This window comes from Varanus komodoensis, unplaced genomic scaffold (genome assembly GCF_004798865.1).
Source record: "Varanus komodoensis strain SLA01 unplaced genomic scaffold, ASM479886v1 scaffold41, whole genome shotgun sequence".
NCBI lineage: Eukaryota > Metazoa > Chordata > Lepidosauria > Squamata > Varanidae > Varanus > Varanus komodoensis.
The window spans coordinates 1,652,924-1,667,011 of record NW_025335954.1 but is presented as its reverse complement, the minus strand read 5'-3'; positions in this window follow the sequence as shown (position 1 = coordinate 1,667,011).

Genomic DNA, 14,088 nt, shown 5'->3' with positions numbered 1-14,088 from the left:
AAAAAGAGAAAGCTACCCTCTCTATGACAGCCTCCGACTATACAGCCCGTTCCCCACCAAGAAACCAAAGCAAGAACAGGCCTGTGCAGATGGAGCTGCAGATTATGTGGCTCACAGCAGGCCTGGAGTTCTTTTTCTTCTGCAAAAGTGAATGGCTGCTGTTCACTCTTATGAGGAAGGAATGCTGCACCTGGGGACACTGCTGTGGTGAGGGCAAAACCTGCTCGTGGGGCCTGAGCTATTTAGTCTGGCCACCATGGGCATAGGCACTGTGCAGGGTGTGTGTGTGTGGATTACACATGCAATGTGTCTTTGAACACAAACTGTGTAAGGTCCATACAAAGGCATGCCCAGCCCTCCTGCACACAGAATGATGAGCAGGCTGCTAGTAATGAATACATATAAACTTCTTTTTTTAATTAAAACAGGAAAATAAACTGCAAAGGGCATCTGATTCTAGTTAATTGTGTTTCTGGAGGAAAATGCTGCTCTTCTATATATGCATTTGGTACTTGAACTCCTCCTGGACAAGGGGGAAGTGGGAAAGAACAACAGATGCTACAGTTGTTGTTTTAGTTGTGGTTTAGTTGAAGGGAGCACTTTGTGTTCCAGCAGTACATGTTTTTAATACACTTGTTGTCAGACTCCCTGTTTTCCTCTCTTTCTCTCTCACATAAAACACATGCAAGCCATGCCAATCATTGTCATCATTTAAACAAGAGAAATAGCTCAGTTTCTTGCAGTTTCAAGAGGCCCATTAGGTATGGCACGTAAACATGCACTATAGCCCTCTTGGGCATTAGGTCCATTCTCCTGGGCCGGGGAAGGTCGGGCTCTTGCCAGGGCCCCCAGGCACCAGGGCCCCAAGACACTGCCACCAACAACTCTGCTCTTCCTAGCAGCCATTTGAGAACCTCTAGCTTGGATGGTCAGAGTAGGACCACTCAGCCCTGAAGTTCACTGGGTGTCTTTGGACTTGGGCCCACCTCACAAGACTGCTGTGAGGGCAAAATGTGAGGTGAACCATGTATGCCACCTAAAATCCTTAGAGGAATGGAGAATACCAAAGAGAGAGAGAAGATGATGACAAATCAATAAATCTCACATTGTGCCGGCATGCAAAAAGATAAAGGGGCAGCATAAGGGAATTCTTGGCTTGCCTGCCCTGAGGGTCCCTGGCAGATGGGGTGGGGCTTCTTAGAGGCACCATGGCAGACCTCTGCCCTTGTCAAGACCCACTGCAAGAGGCAGCAGCTCAGCAGGGCTGCCACTTATGCATCACTTGCACAGCACAGAGCAGCGTTTATCTATAAGTACAAAATTTAGATGGAGTTGCAGGAACTGAAATAGGAATACAATCCAGATCACCCTAGTGGGGAAGATGGTGACCAGGTGATCCGTGTACATGTCTGCTCAGGGGCTAGGTGAGCAATTGCAAGCGTCCCCCTCTGCTCTTTCTCCTTTATTTTTAGATCTGACTTTGACTGGACAGCTCCTTAACTAGAGAATGCCTTCAAGCAGAGCTGCCCTCTGCAAAGTAGGACACCCGGCCACTGTATGGTCCTGTGGCTGGCCACTGGACTGTGGATCTTGGTGTCACATCCACAGGGGTCCAAGTCGAGGCTCACGTGAGGAAAGGTGTTGACAGGGGGGTGGAAGGCAAGTGTTCCCTGACAGCCAAGAAATGCTAGACAGCAGTAACATTCGTACAAAGGGTAGGATTCATCCAGGGCTTTCAGATGGAAGGCAGGAGTCCCTGCAGGGGTTCCCTGGCCAGAGCGCCTTGGACCTGCTCCTCTCCTGCACCACTGCATCCTGCTCACTCACCTGCCTCGTGGCCCGCACAACAGGGGTGCTGAGGACGAGCAGGAGACGCCCTGGTCCCCTTGCTCCCGGACTCTGCCTTCCGAATGAGTGAGCAAGCAAGCCAGGGGTAACACTGAGGAAGAGGATGAGCTGCTCAGGAGTGACAAAAGAGCACTCTCTGAGGTGGGGTCCCGCACAAGGCAACCTGCTCAAGAATCCTGGAGCCGGCACTGTCCAAAGCACCACTTGTGCATCACTATTTTCTAACCAGAGGTGTAACTAGGCCACTGTTGTCCATGCTCTGGTAACATCCAGAACGGCCTGTCAGGGGTTGCCTTTGCAGGTTCCTTGGAAACTTGATCCAAAAAGCAGCTGTGAAATCAGCCTTCCTCAACCTGGTGCTCTCCAGATTTCTGGACCACAGTTCCCAGCATCTCTGAACATTGGTCATGTTTGCTGTGGCTGAAGGGCATTGGGAAAAGTACCAGGTTGGGTGTTTGTTGTCTGAATGGAATGGCTCCTACCCACTTCTTAACTAACTTTCACTAGATCCACTGCCCATCAATTTCTGAGCACATTCTGAAGTGCTTCCAGGTCCTGCACTGCTCAGGACCCAGGGATCCAGAGCACAACAAGAACTTCCCAGGATATTGCAGTGACAATGAGGGGAAAGGTCTTTGCAGTTGGGGTAGCAAATCTATGCAATATTCATTTGGCATCAAAGCTTACATCTTTCCAGCATCATTGTTTTATTCTTGATTATTTTAAGTGTCAAGTTGGGAGACCAAAGTTCTGGACATAATGTTTTGCTTTAAAATTAGTCATAACTTCTTACAGGAAGCCTACAAGGTAGGTCAAAGTTATCATCCCCACATTGCAGATGGGGGAAAGAAGTTGAAGCCAAGAAAGTGTGGTTTGCCAAAGGCCCATTTTGGAGTCTACAAACTTAAGATCAGCAGGACCTATTTTCTCTTCTTTTCCTAAAATTTGGGCCTTATCCGCCAATCAAAACCAGATGCAGAACAGTGACTCAAGTGGAGTGAATGTACTTCTGAGTTCATGCTCAGCTCAAATTTTGGTTTTCAGTATCAAAACTGAACTTGCAGTCATTTTCCATAAAAAGCCATTCCTGCTTTTTCTCAGGTTGGGAAGACTGCTCCAGGGTCTCAGATTGTGGCCAGATATGGCTCCTAGAGTGCCATTGCTTTGGCTCTTTCACTGAAGTTACATTGCCACACTCCTGTGTTTCTCCACTGCTTCTTTCTTATTGCACAAAATCTGCTAAGGAAAAATCAGTGGAATTGCCCTGCCGAAGCTTCTGGCTGGTACCACTAGGAAAGCACCATCTGGAAGCACCCTTCAGAAAGAGGTTTTCCTTACCATCCTCCAAGTGCCATTTAACTGGAGATGCCAAGGAGTGATGCTGGCATCTTGGCTGTGCAAAGCATATGTTTTGCCACTGAACTGTATCCCCTCCACAACAACTCCTGAGACTCCACCATGTACTGACCCAAAAGGAAAGGTAAGGGGGCTGTGCGTTTGAAGCCAGAAGCTGCAGCCTTGCGGCTTCTTTTCCCCAGAACAGCTCACTGTTTTTGGAAAAGGCAACATCACAGCACTGCTGCTTCCCCTACGGTCTCAACTAGCTGCTGCTTATGTGGGAAGAAAAAGTTTCAACACAGTGACATCACATCACACTGTTTTTGTGTCAGATGTGCTGGGAGGGGGATGAGGAAGAAACCTGGGTGCTGCTGCTTTCAACAGAATTCCCACCATCTCTGTAACAACTCACCGGAAACTCACTGCAAGCCCGAGCGCCTCCAGTTCAAATTTTGTCTCTGTCCTAAGCTCACTGCCGGCCGGCTTCCATGCAGAGGCAGTCCTGCCACTAGGCAGCAGGGCTGCAAGTGCTGGAGAACAGGCAGGGAGCAGTTAGCGATCCCACACCCTCCCACCATTCCTCTCTCCTGGAAGGCAGAGCTGCATGTGCCATGCAGTGGCCCTTTAGCCTCCAAGCCAGCCCATCCCTGGGTAGCCGTGTGTCCTTTTTTACAGAGAACATTCCTCTAAGTGAAAGGCTGCCAGAGGACTGTCCTCAGTTTGAGGATGTCCCCCGTTTCAAGGGCTGTCCTGCCTCAAGCTGGCTCAAAGAACCAACAAACTATTGTTGTGATGTGCCATCAAGTTGTCTCTGACTTATGGCGATCCTATGAATGAAAGCCCTCCAAAATGTCTTATCCACGGCATTCCTGTCAGAGGACTGTTACCCACCAACGTTCAGCCCCTGAACAGGAGACCAAATTGGCAAGCGTGCGGGTCATGTCCTTCTGCACTAGAGTGAGATGGAGTGTCTTTCTAAGTTTGCATCTAGATCTAGATGTGAGAAAAGGCGATTTTGAATGCAAACCAAGCATCTTCTGCTATCCTACGATACTCTTCTTCCATTTGGTACTTGTAAGTGGCCATTCTATCTACTGCCTTCTGGAGCCATGGAGGACTCTGTCCCATCACCGAAGCTGGAAGTAGCATTCAACTGTTAGTCTGCTCACCTTCAGAGGGCACAGGTCCTGAGCTTGTCCTTTTCTTCAGGCAGCCAAATATCTTAGGCAAACTCTAATGGCTGACTTGAGGCAGGCTAATGTTTCTTTGCCTATTCCTCCGTCACAGTCTTCACTACAGGGATAGTATGATAAGTGTTGGTAGAGAAGCTGGATCCCAGGAGAAGGTGAGACAGATCTCACCGAGAGCACCCAAATAGCCAAGCCCTCTGCTCAAAACATAGGGCAGGGTAGTTAATTAGTGACCCTGTGGGTGTTCCAACATACAAGTCCCATCAATCCTAGCCAACAGACCCAATGGCGAAGGATATCACCATCTTGGTCTTTGTTCCCTTTCCCTATCTTTGCAGAGGGAAGCCTCCTTCTCTCTTCCCAGGATACACAGATCATCAAAGGCCCATTTAGAAAGTGCAAGCAAAGGATACAGGCCACCACAGGAATGCACTTATCTGGGGCTTCTGTTTCAAAGGTTTTTCCCTTCCTGAAGCAGGGTGGAGACTGCACTGTTGCAGCTCCCTTAGGGCAATAGGGTCACAGTGTCCCATCAATCAGCATCCATTTCTCCAGCCGATAATCAGTGTGACTAATGGGCTATGCACTTTACAACCATGAGCCCCAAACCACAGGTGATGGAGAGATGTGTGGATGCCACCCAGTCCTCATCTCTCTGCTAACCTGTAGCTGAAGAAATAAAGGGGTGGGGAAACCACAAGGCGTGGCCTCACCCCACACACTTCCCTGCTCCAACTCGTTGGTTCCTGTTGCAGGGATCCACCAGCTACCAAGACCTACCACCATGTGGGCCTGTGGATGGAATCCTGAACATGGCATGAACATCCCATTCACAGAGCTGCCCTTCCTTACACCAAGCTTCCAAGTCATACTTTAATGAAGGAAAGCATAATCATAAGATTGCCAGAAGGAAGGAACTGTCACCACCACCAAGAATATGCATTTATATCACACACCCCTTTTTTCCTCATGCATCATCCCCAGTCATTCTTCCAGTAACTAGACATGCCAGTAGTATTATCTCCCATTTTGGGGTCCTGTGTCTTTGAACTTGCACTTTGCCTTGGGAGGGCTCCATCCTTAAGAGCAGCCTAAAATAATTTTAAATAAATAAACAGTCAGATCTGTGACTGTATAATAAAGCTGGATTGATTGAAATGAATAAAAAGGTAAGCAAAATATTGCCGAGGATGGAGAGTGAGGTGTTTTTAACGAGGCGAGACATCAGCCCAGGACCTCCCAGTTCCCAAGATACAAAATGGGCCTTGCTTTGTCTTGTTTGGGCAAACAAGTGTGCTGCTGCTACGGAGGGCAGAGTATTACATTTCGAGCAGTTCATGAGCAGAACACAAGGGTTGGCCTTGGCCTGTGACCAGGGCTGTCTGTGTGTTCCCCAAGTCCTGGATTGCCACATGTGAGCATGGAAGACAATATACTGAGCTGCAGAATTCAGCGTCTCCCCTATTTCACTTTTGGTGCAAGGAAGAAGAGTGAAGTGGTAACACTTACGGCACTGAGCATAGTACCTGATGGCATTTCAGAAGCCAAAGGGGTGTGGATGTGAGCAGGGCAGGCTACACATAGTTTTTTGTTCCTCCCGACAATTAGCAGAACAGAATAAGCAAAACTGTACAAAAATTGCTTGAAATCTTAACTCCTGGCAGGAAATAGGATGCAGGATTGGGAAAGATAGACTCTATTCTATTAAGCACAGCTGCTTTCCTCAAGTTGATTATTGGTTATGCGGTCTCGGGCTGATGAGGAATGAAGTCCAAATACTGGAGAGCTTCAGGTCAGAGGACGGCTGAAATTGCACTGGCTTATTCGGGGCATCACAGACTCACATCTATAGGTGCAAAAACTGGCTGCTTTAGGAGCCCATCCTGCCCTTTCATCTGTTTTATTCTCCAGCACCTTAAGACTGTCACCAAATCTCTATCACTCCATAGGCTGCTTCATGCCACAGGGCAGGCAAGCAAGCAAACTCAAAGGTGAGTAGAGCCTGTGAGATGCCTTCATTCATCATGCGGAGTCTCTCCCAGCATTCACACAGGAAGTCTCCACTCCCCAGACCCTGGGGAACACAGCCAAGAGAATAGGGGAAGAGCAGCTTGGTGTTTCTCTTGGAGTGCCTACAGGCTGTTGGAAGCAGATGAATGACAAGCAGCAGTGCCTTTGGCCTGCAGTGGAGTGGGTGGCCTCGGAGGAAGAGCAAGATGCGAAGAAGGCTCCAGATTTAGCATGGGCTTTATCGGGAAATGGGTCAGTTTTGACAGCCAAAAAGCCTTTTGCTGTAACGAACACCCAGCCTCTTGCAGGGAGAATAGGAGCAGTCTGAGAACCACATGTTCTCCTTTCATAAGTTGTGGTGCTCAAAACAACAGAAAATAGAAAATATTTTGGTAAGATGGCAGAGCTTTGATCCTTAACTAAAACGCTTCACCATCCTTCAGGAAAATCTCCTCAAGAAAGTGAATTACTGTCAATATCAGAAGCAGCAGTTCTTCTAGAATACTCAAAGCACTTCAGATATTATCCAGTAAATCTATGTGGACTTCCTGAAGTTGGGGAGGCAAAGGTTGAGCAGATATGCATAGAAATAGCCAACCAGGAACTACCTTTGTATCAACTTTGTGTGGAGAGGGAGGGAGTTTCTGTTTGTTTTTGTTCTTTTATAAGCAGCTTTGAGATTTGCTTCACATGAAAAGTGGTATACAAATGCTGCTAAAAAATCAACAGAATTTAAGAGGTATAGTTTTGGTGCATTTAAATGGTTTTTGGAAAAAGCAAGTGTTTTTGGCGTAATTAAAATACTTGCATCATAAATTGTGCAATAAAAGAATTGGAGAGTTAAAAAAAAAAAAACAGCCAACCAAACATGAAATACCTATCTCTCCTATTGATAGTGTTATCTAGTTGTTCAAATGACTTCATGCATCCTAGGAATATTCATTAATATATACCAATTAGAGTGACCAGAGAGAATTCCAATGCAAACAATTCATGATAAACCCGAGACTGTAAATGGCAATCAAGAAATGAATGGTAAATAAGGAACTGGTAATTGCAGATGATAAATTAGGCTGAATTAATCACCCTTTGGTGAGTGGTATAATCTCAAACAGTGCTGAGAACCTAGAGAGTTTCAGCTCAAATACAACCACCGTCCCCCTGGGTTGGTGATTTGCCATACATGGAAGTTGAACAGAGGAGATGTTGCATTCTGCTTGGAAAAGGCTATGCTATGCTAGTCACAAAGCCGCATCCAACCCAGCGCGACCCCATGGACAACATTCCTCCATCCTCTCCTGTCCTCCACCATCCCCTGGAGTCCACCCAAGCTCACACCTACTGCTTCAGTGACTCCATCTAACCACCTCATTCTCTGCCGTCCCCTTCTTCTTTTGCCATCTATTGTTCTCAGCATTAGGCTCTTCTCCAGGGAGTCCTTCCTTCTCATTAGGTGGCCAAAGTATTTGAGTTTCATCTTCAGGATCAGTCAGGGTTGATTTCCTCTAAGACTGACTGGTTTGATCTCCTTGCAGTCCAAGGGACTCGCAGGAGTCTCCGCCAGCACCACAATTCAAAGGCCTCAGTTCTTTGGTGCTCAGCCTTCCTTATGGTTCAATTTTCACAGCCATACATTGCAACTGGGAAAACCATAGCCTTGACTATATGAACTTTTGTCGGCAGGGTGATGTCTTTGCTTTTTAGTATGCTGTCTAGATTTGCCATAGCTTTCCTCCCCAGGAGCAAGCGTCTTTTAATTTCTTGGCTGCAGTCCCCGTCTGCGGTGACCAGGAAAATAAAATCTGTCACTACCTCCATTTCTTCCCCATCTATTTGCCAGGAAGTGATAGGACCAGATGCCATGAACTTAGTTTTCTTAATGTTGAGTTTCAAGCCACCTTTTGTGCTCTCCTCTTTCACCCACATCAAGAGGCTCTTTAGTTCCTCTTTGCTTTCTGTCATTAGATTGGAAAAGGCACTGCTATCCTTACTCCCTTTCCACTTTCGCCTTTAGCTGAGATATGTTAGGAGGAGACATCACAACACTGCTGCAATTACAATAAACTTGCTTTAAGCCTTCTAGAGTTGCTGCTGTTTACAAACTTGTTTTCATTTTTGTAAGGCCTAAGAAGAGTGAAGTTAGGCATGACAGAAACATAGAAACAGAGTGAGTCAGAAGGGGTCTCCCAGGCCATCTAGTCTGACCCCCGGCTCCAGCCGGCTCCGCTCACGACATGCCCACCATGTGCATGTCCAGCCTATCTTTGAACACCCTCACCAATGGGGCCTCAACGACCTCTCGTGGAAGCCCATTCCACACCCTCGGGGTCCTGACTGTCAGGAAGTGCTTCCTGGCATCCAAATGGAACCTGGGTTCCCTGAGATTTGCTCCACTGGAGTGCATTCAGCCTTCCTCTGCAGGGGAGAACAGGTCTCTACCCATCTCCCTGTGACATCCCCTCACATACCTGTATGTCGCCAACATATCCCCCCTGAGTCTTCTCTTCTCCAGGCTGAAGAGACCCAGTTCCCTCAGTCTCGCCTCATACGGCATCCCCTGCAAACCGACCACCAACCTTGTGGCGCTACGCTGCACTGGCTCCAACCTGGCTATATCCTTTCTGTAATGAGGGGCCCAAAACTGAACACAATACTCCAGTTGCGGGCGCACCAGAGTCGTGTAGAGTGGTAGTAATACCTTTCTCGATCTAAAGTCACACTTCTGGCTATGCAACCAAGGGTGGCGTTCGCCCTCTTGACCACCGCATCACACTGCTGACTCATGTTTAGCCTGCAGTCAACCAGCATCCCAAGGTCCCTTTCACAAGTGCTGCTCTCCAGCCACTTGTCCCCTAACCTGTACTTATTTCACCCATTCCTATGTTAAGCATAAGTAAAATTTCAAAATCTAAATTAGTGCAATTCCATCATCAGGCTAACCTGAAGAACACATATCATCATACTTCAGTTTTGTATGCATGCCTGCAGTGTTGCATCTTTCTTGCTCTTATGTCTCATCTCTGTCCTGCTGCTTTTAAAAAGAGGCAGGAGTTTTTCCATTTCTGCTTGGAGGTGGCATGGCAGCAACCAAGAACAGCGGCATGGACTCATCTGTGTGGGGAGCAACATAAGGCACATTCATGTGAACAAATGGACCTCTGTAAATACTAAAGATAACTCCACATTATCATAAAGTAGACAAATGCCTGTCATTCTATTGCGTGTCTATATGCGTTTAGATGTTACTGTGAATATGCACAACAGGGAAGCGTGGGAGATGTATCTTCATTTTTATCAGGTGGTGCTACAACAGCATGGACACCAGAAGCCTGGAAACTACATTTCCCATGCTTCCTAGGGTCAGGAGCCAGTGCTGAATGCAGCTTTTAAACCTGAATTGGAGCAATCTTAGCAGTTAGTGGTGGTGGGAGGTGTGGCCAAGAGAAGCACTTCCTGCGGAATGGGCCCATTTTAACCCCTTCCTCTTAGCCCTCCCTCTTCTTGGTAAGCTCAGGAAAACTGCAATCAAAGACTCATGGCTAGGGACTCAGAAAGGCCAAACTCATACCAAGCCATGCCTGAATTTCAAACAGGACCAGATCTCATTTTAGGATTTTTGTGTCCAGAACTACTCCCAAATATGTGCATTGGTACCATCACCACTCCCAGGCAATGGGCAGCGGCTCTTTCCAAGTGCAGGGCTTCCTTTCTCTCCATTTCAGTGACGGGTAGCCATTCATGTATGGGACAAAGTAAGGCCATGCAAGAAAAATACCACTTGGGTGAGGACTAAACCTTTTCCTGACAATTCCAGTGGCTGGAACAGGAAGCAGGCTTTGTCCCTCCCCAGCTGCTGTCCAAGACCACAGCTCACTTAAACACAATAAATGCCCAGCCTCCTGCTCTAGATCCCATCTCTTGTTCACACAATAAAGAAGGCATGGGAAGAAAGCCGGTCCCCAGATTCTCTGGACTCCAGCTCCCAGCATTCCTGATTATTGGCCTTGCTGGTAGAAGCTGTTGGGAGCTGAAGTCCAACTAGATAATTGAAATAAACAAAATCTACCTTTCTGTTCACCCCTGCTGTGGAGTGATAGACTGTTGGGTATTATGGCTTATGTCCCATGTTAATCTAAAATCAGTCCCATTCATTTCAATGGGTCTGCTCTAAATAGGCCTAACATGGGATTCAGCTCTATGCTGGGAATTGGTTTTTCTAGAAGCCCTTCCCCATGTTACTCGAAGGAAGGAAGTATGATGCAAGTACTTGAAAACATATTAGCAGGCCCCAGTTCTAAAGTGTATCCATTTGGGTGGTGGCTTGAAAAGAAAAAGCCTAGGACACATTGGCTTCCACATCACTGGAACACCCAGGCACACACGGAAGCCCGCGCAGGAGAAGTGTTCTGTACAGGCTTTTCCTTTGTAGTCATCAGGTATTTAGTAACAGGTCCAGATAACATGCCCAATACTAGATGAAGGGCCAGGAGTCCAGAACAACTCCAGGAGCCCTACTGGGCTTCCGTCCAGGGCCTACCAGCTGCAGATCTATCTCCCAGAACTGTGGTGCCAACAGATTTTTTTTCTGAACTAAATTATCACATGGGGTGGATTTTAGGGGGTGGGGGATGCAGCTGTATGGAGAAAGCCCTCGCCATGTGCTGTAACACCTCCAACATCTAGTGATTTTGAATTAGTGCTTTGTAACGTTTGGGAACAATTTCGATGCAAGCAATGATCGCGCGCGCGCGCGCGCTCTCTCTCTCTCTCTCTCTCTCTCTCTCTCTCTCTCTCTCTCTCTCTGTGTATGTGTGTGAACTGCTCATAAAAAGCCTTACCCATCATTCTTTTTGCATTTTTCACACTACTTCAAATTTCAAACTGTTGCATTGAGAATAAATGAATGATTTGGAATGGGCTGGCACATTAATTGAAAAATCTATTTGAGTTGAGTTGAGCTGGATGATGAATTCTCTGGCTTTGTCTTCTGCAAAGTTTAAATAGACCCTTTAAATTATTCCTAACATATGCAAATTTTATTCAGATTTATGTCCTACGAGACTGGGTGCAAATCTTCTAAGTGCCTAGCAATCACCTTGCCTATGCCCGGGTCCTGTTTTGATGCTCCCTGCATGCAAGGAAAACATGGAAGGAGCTGCAGAGAAATAATGCATGCCTTCCGTTTCTGATACGAAGATATGTAAATACAGTACAAGGGACAGTTACCAGGTTTATTTGATTTTGGAAAGAAATGTGTGCACATGTACACACGTGCGTGCATGCACACACACCAGTCCCTACACCCACTACCCAACCGTTACCTTCTAATGTACCAGCTCATATAGATCCCGGGATAGGATCAGTGCCCTCCTTAAGATTAAATGGATACAAGTCTGACATTTGTCATGGCCATATTCAGATCCAGGCAGCAGAACAGTTCAGCCTCCCAGGTCACTCTGTCACTGACAGCCAAGTGGCCACTGTGGAGCCAAGACACTTCAAAAGTAGATCAGAGCAAGAGAAGGCAGCCCTGGAATTCATCAGCGGGTTTAATTCTTTCACCAGAGGCTTGAACTGGGACAAGAGAGTTTTATCACTCTGCATGTGTTAATTGACTTTCCTTGTGCCAGGATGTTTGCATTATTAGCTACAACTGGACTGTTAATGGCTGCAGTTAATAATGTGATTGTCACTTTCTATGTTTAATTCCCTTCTGACCTTACTGTTTACCATTTACACACACATAATGCCATATAAAGGAGGGGGCTGTGACTCAGTGGCAGAGCACAGGCTTCGCATGCAGATGATCAGTCCCAAATCCAATCCTTACTGTCTCCAGATAGGGCTGGAAAAACCCCTTCCTGGAACCCAGGACAACGTGCCAGCCCATACTGACAATAGCAAGCTAGATGGACCAGTAAGCTAAGCTCATTCATATGGGGCAGCCTCCTAGAGTCCTGATTTAGGATGCATAGCGTGGAAACTCTCCATAATCCTCTCCATGAAAGCTGATGTCGGCATGCATTTGCCACCCTTTGAAGTGCCACAGGACTCTTGGTTGCTTTTGCTCAGCAGCCTAACGCTTCTACCTCCAGAGGCTGCCTAGTGCGTGCCAATCGCAGCCAGAGGCTCCCAGTGGCAGCACAGGCAAGCATCTGGGGATGCCTGGCTCGCTGCTTCAGCGGGGCAGCTTGGGTGGGCCAGAGAGACGAATCAGCACCTATTTAAGGAAAGTGTGCCTGTGCCCCTGGGGTGTGGCCGCTGTAGCGGTTTCAAATGGCGGCGGCAAAGATTGGGTGGAGGATCGGGAAGTGAGCATCCTGTTAAGACTGCCAAGCTCTGCTGATAGGAGATTTCCTCCAAGGAAAACACGTCTTCAGAACAATGAGAACTGCCGTCGGAAAGAGTGCTTGACCATCGAATTAAGCCAAGGTCTGCTGAAGCGAGGCTGGGCTCAGGCAGCTGCATGCCTTGCTTGGGCTCAATCCCCCAAAAGGTGCTGACTGGGAGAATCAGGTCAGCACACTTGTCCTGCATCCAAGAGCCATGGTCAGATGATACCTCAAGCCATCTGGGGCAATTGGCCCCAAGGCAGCCAGGAAACTCTTTTAGTCACGCCTTGGGGAAACCACATGATGGTGGATGTTATGTAAGAAAGGGCAGGGCTCCTTGAATTTATTTAGTACATTTATAGCCCACCTTCCTCCTGTTGTGGAACTCGAGTTCCTGGGTGTCTCCCATCCTCACACCAACCCAATCCAGGCCTGCTTAGCTTCTGCCAGGTAGCGGTCTCACCTGCCCACAGGCTTGCTGCTGAATAACCCATGCTGAAAAGAGAACTCTGCACTGCTGAATGGCAAACTGTGTCAGCTTGAACGCTACACATCCGTGAAAGATGCAGAGCAGTGGATCAGGCAAAACATCATGGGCTAGGAGCAAAAGCCGCATTAGGTAGTGGCCCACTATGGCTGGAGCCTGGAATCTCCGGATGGCAGCTGCCCCAGACGCCGGCTGCCTGTGGGCACTTGCTGAATGAAAGGAACAGGGCTTGCATCACTCCCTGCTGCCCCTGGCCCTTGGATCTTTCTGACGGATTTTTTTCTGAAATCAGAAGGCCTCCTGTCCATACATCCCTTTGTACAAATAGGAGACAGGGAACTTTAAAGACACCGTCCCACAGACTTTATTCATTTATTACCTTGTTATACCACCCCCAACAGCCGGAAGGCTCTCTTTAGGGAGCATAAGTAAATTAAGAAATGCAAAGTTGTGCAGTTTTAGGTCCATGGGACTGGAACTTTGCATCTTAGCATCAGCCTGGCATCACCTCTGGATAGGACAATATGCGTGTTGACTCAGAAGTAAGCCACACTGTGTTCAGTGGGTTTTCACCTAGTAAGTCTGTATATATTGGATTGCAACTCTGGTCTGGGATCTCATTTCTTTTAGTGTTCAGCCAGACGCTTCAAGGAAACCAGACATAGGTGCATGAAGCCTTTCTCCATCATTGATCCCACCCACCCAGAGATTCACTGCCTCTGTTGCATGTAGGTGCACTGCGAATGACCCCTGTTGTCAATGTAATTGTCACTACTGGCACTTCCTGCAGTTAATTTCCTTTTGACCTGGCTGTTCACAATTCTTTCCCCCCAGTCCTATATATTCTGTATAAAAATGTGGTATACTCCATAATATTCCCTGC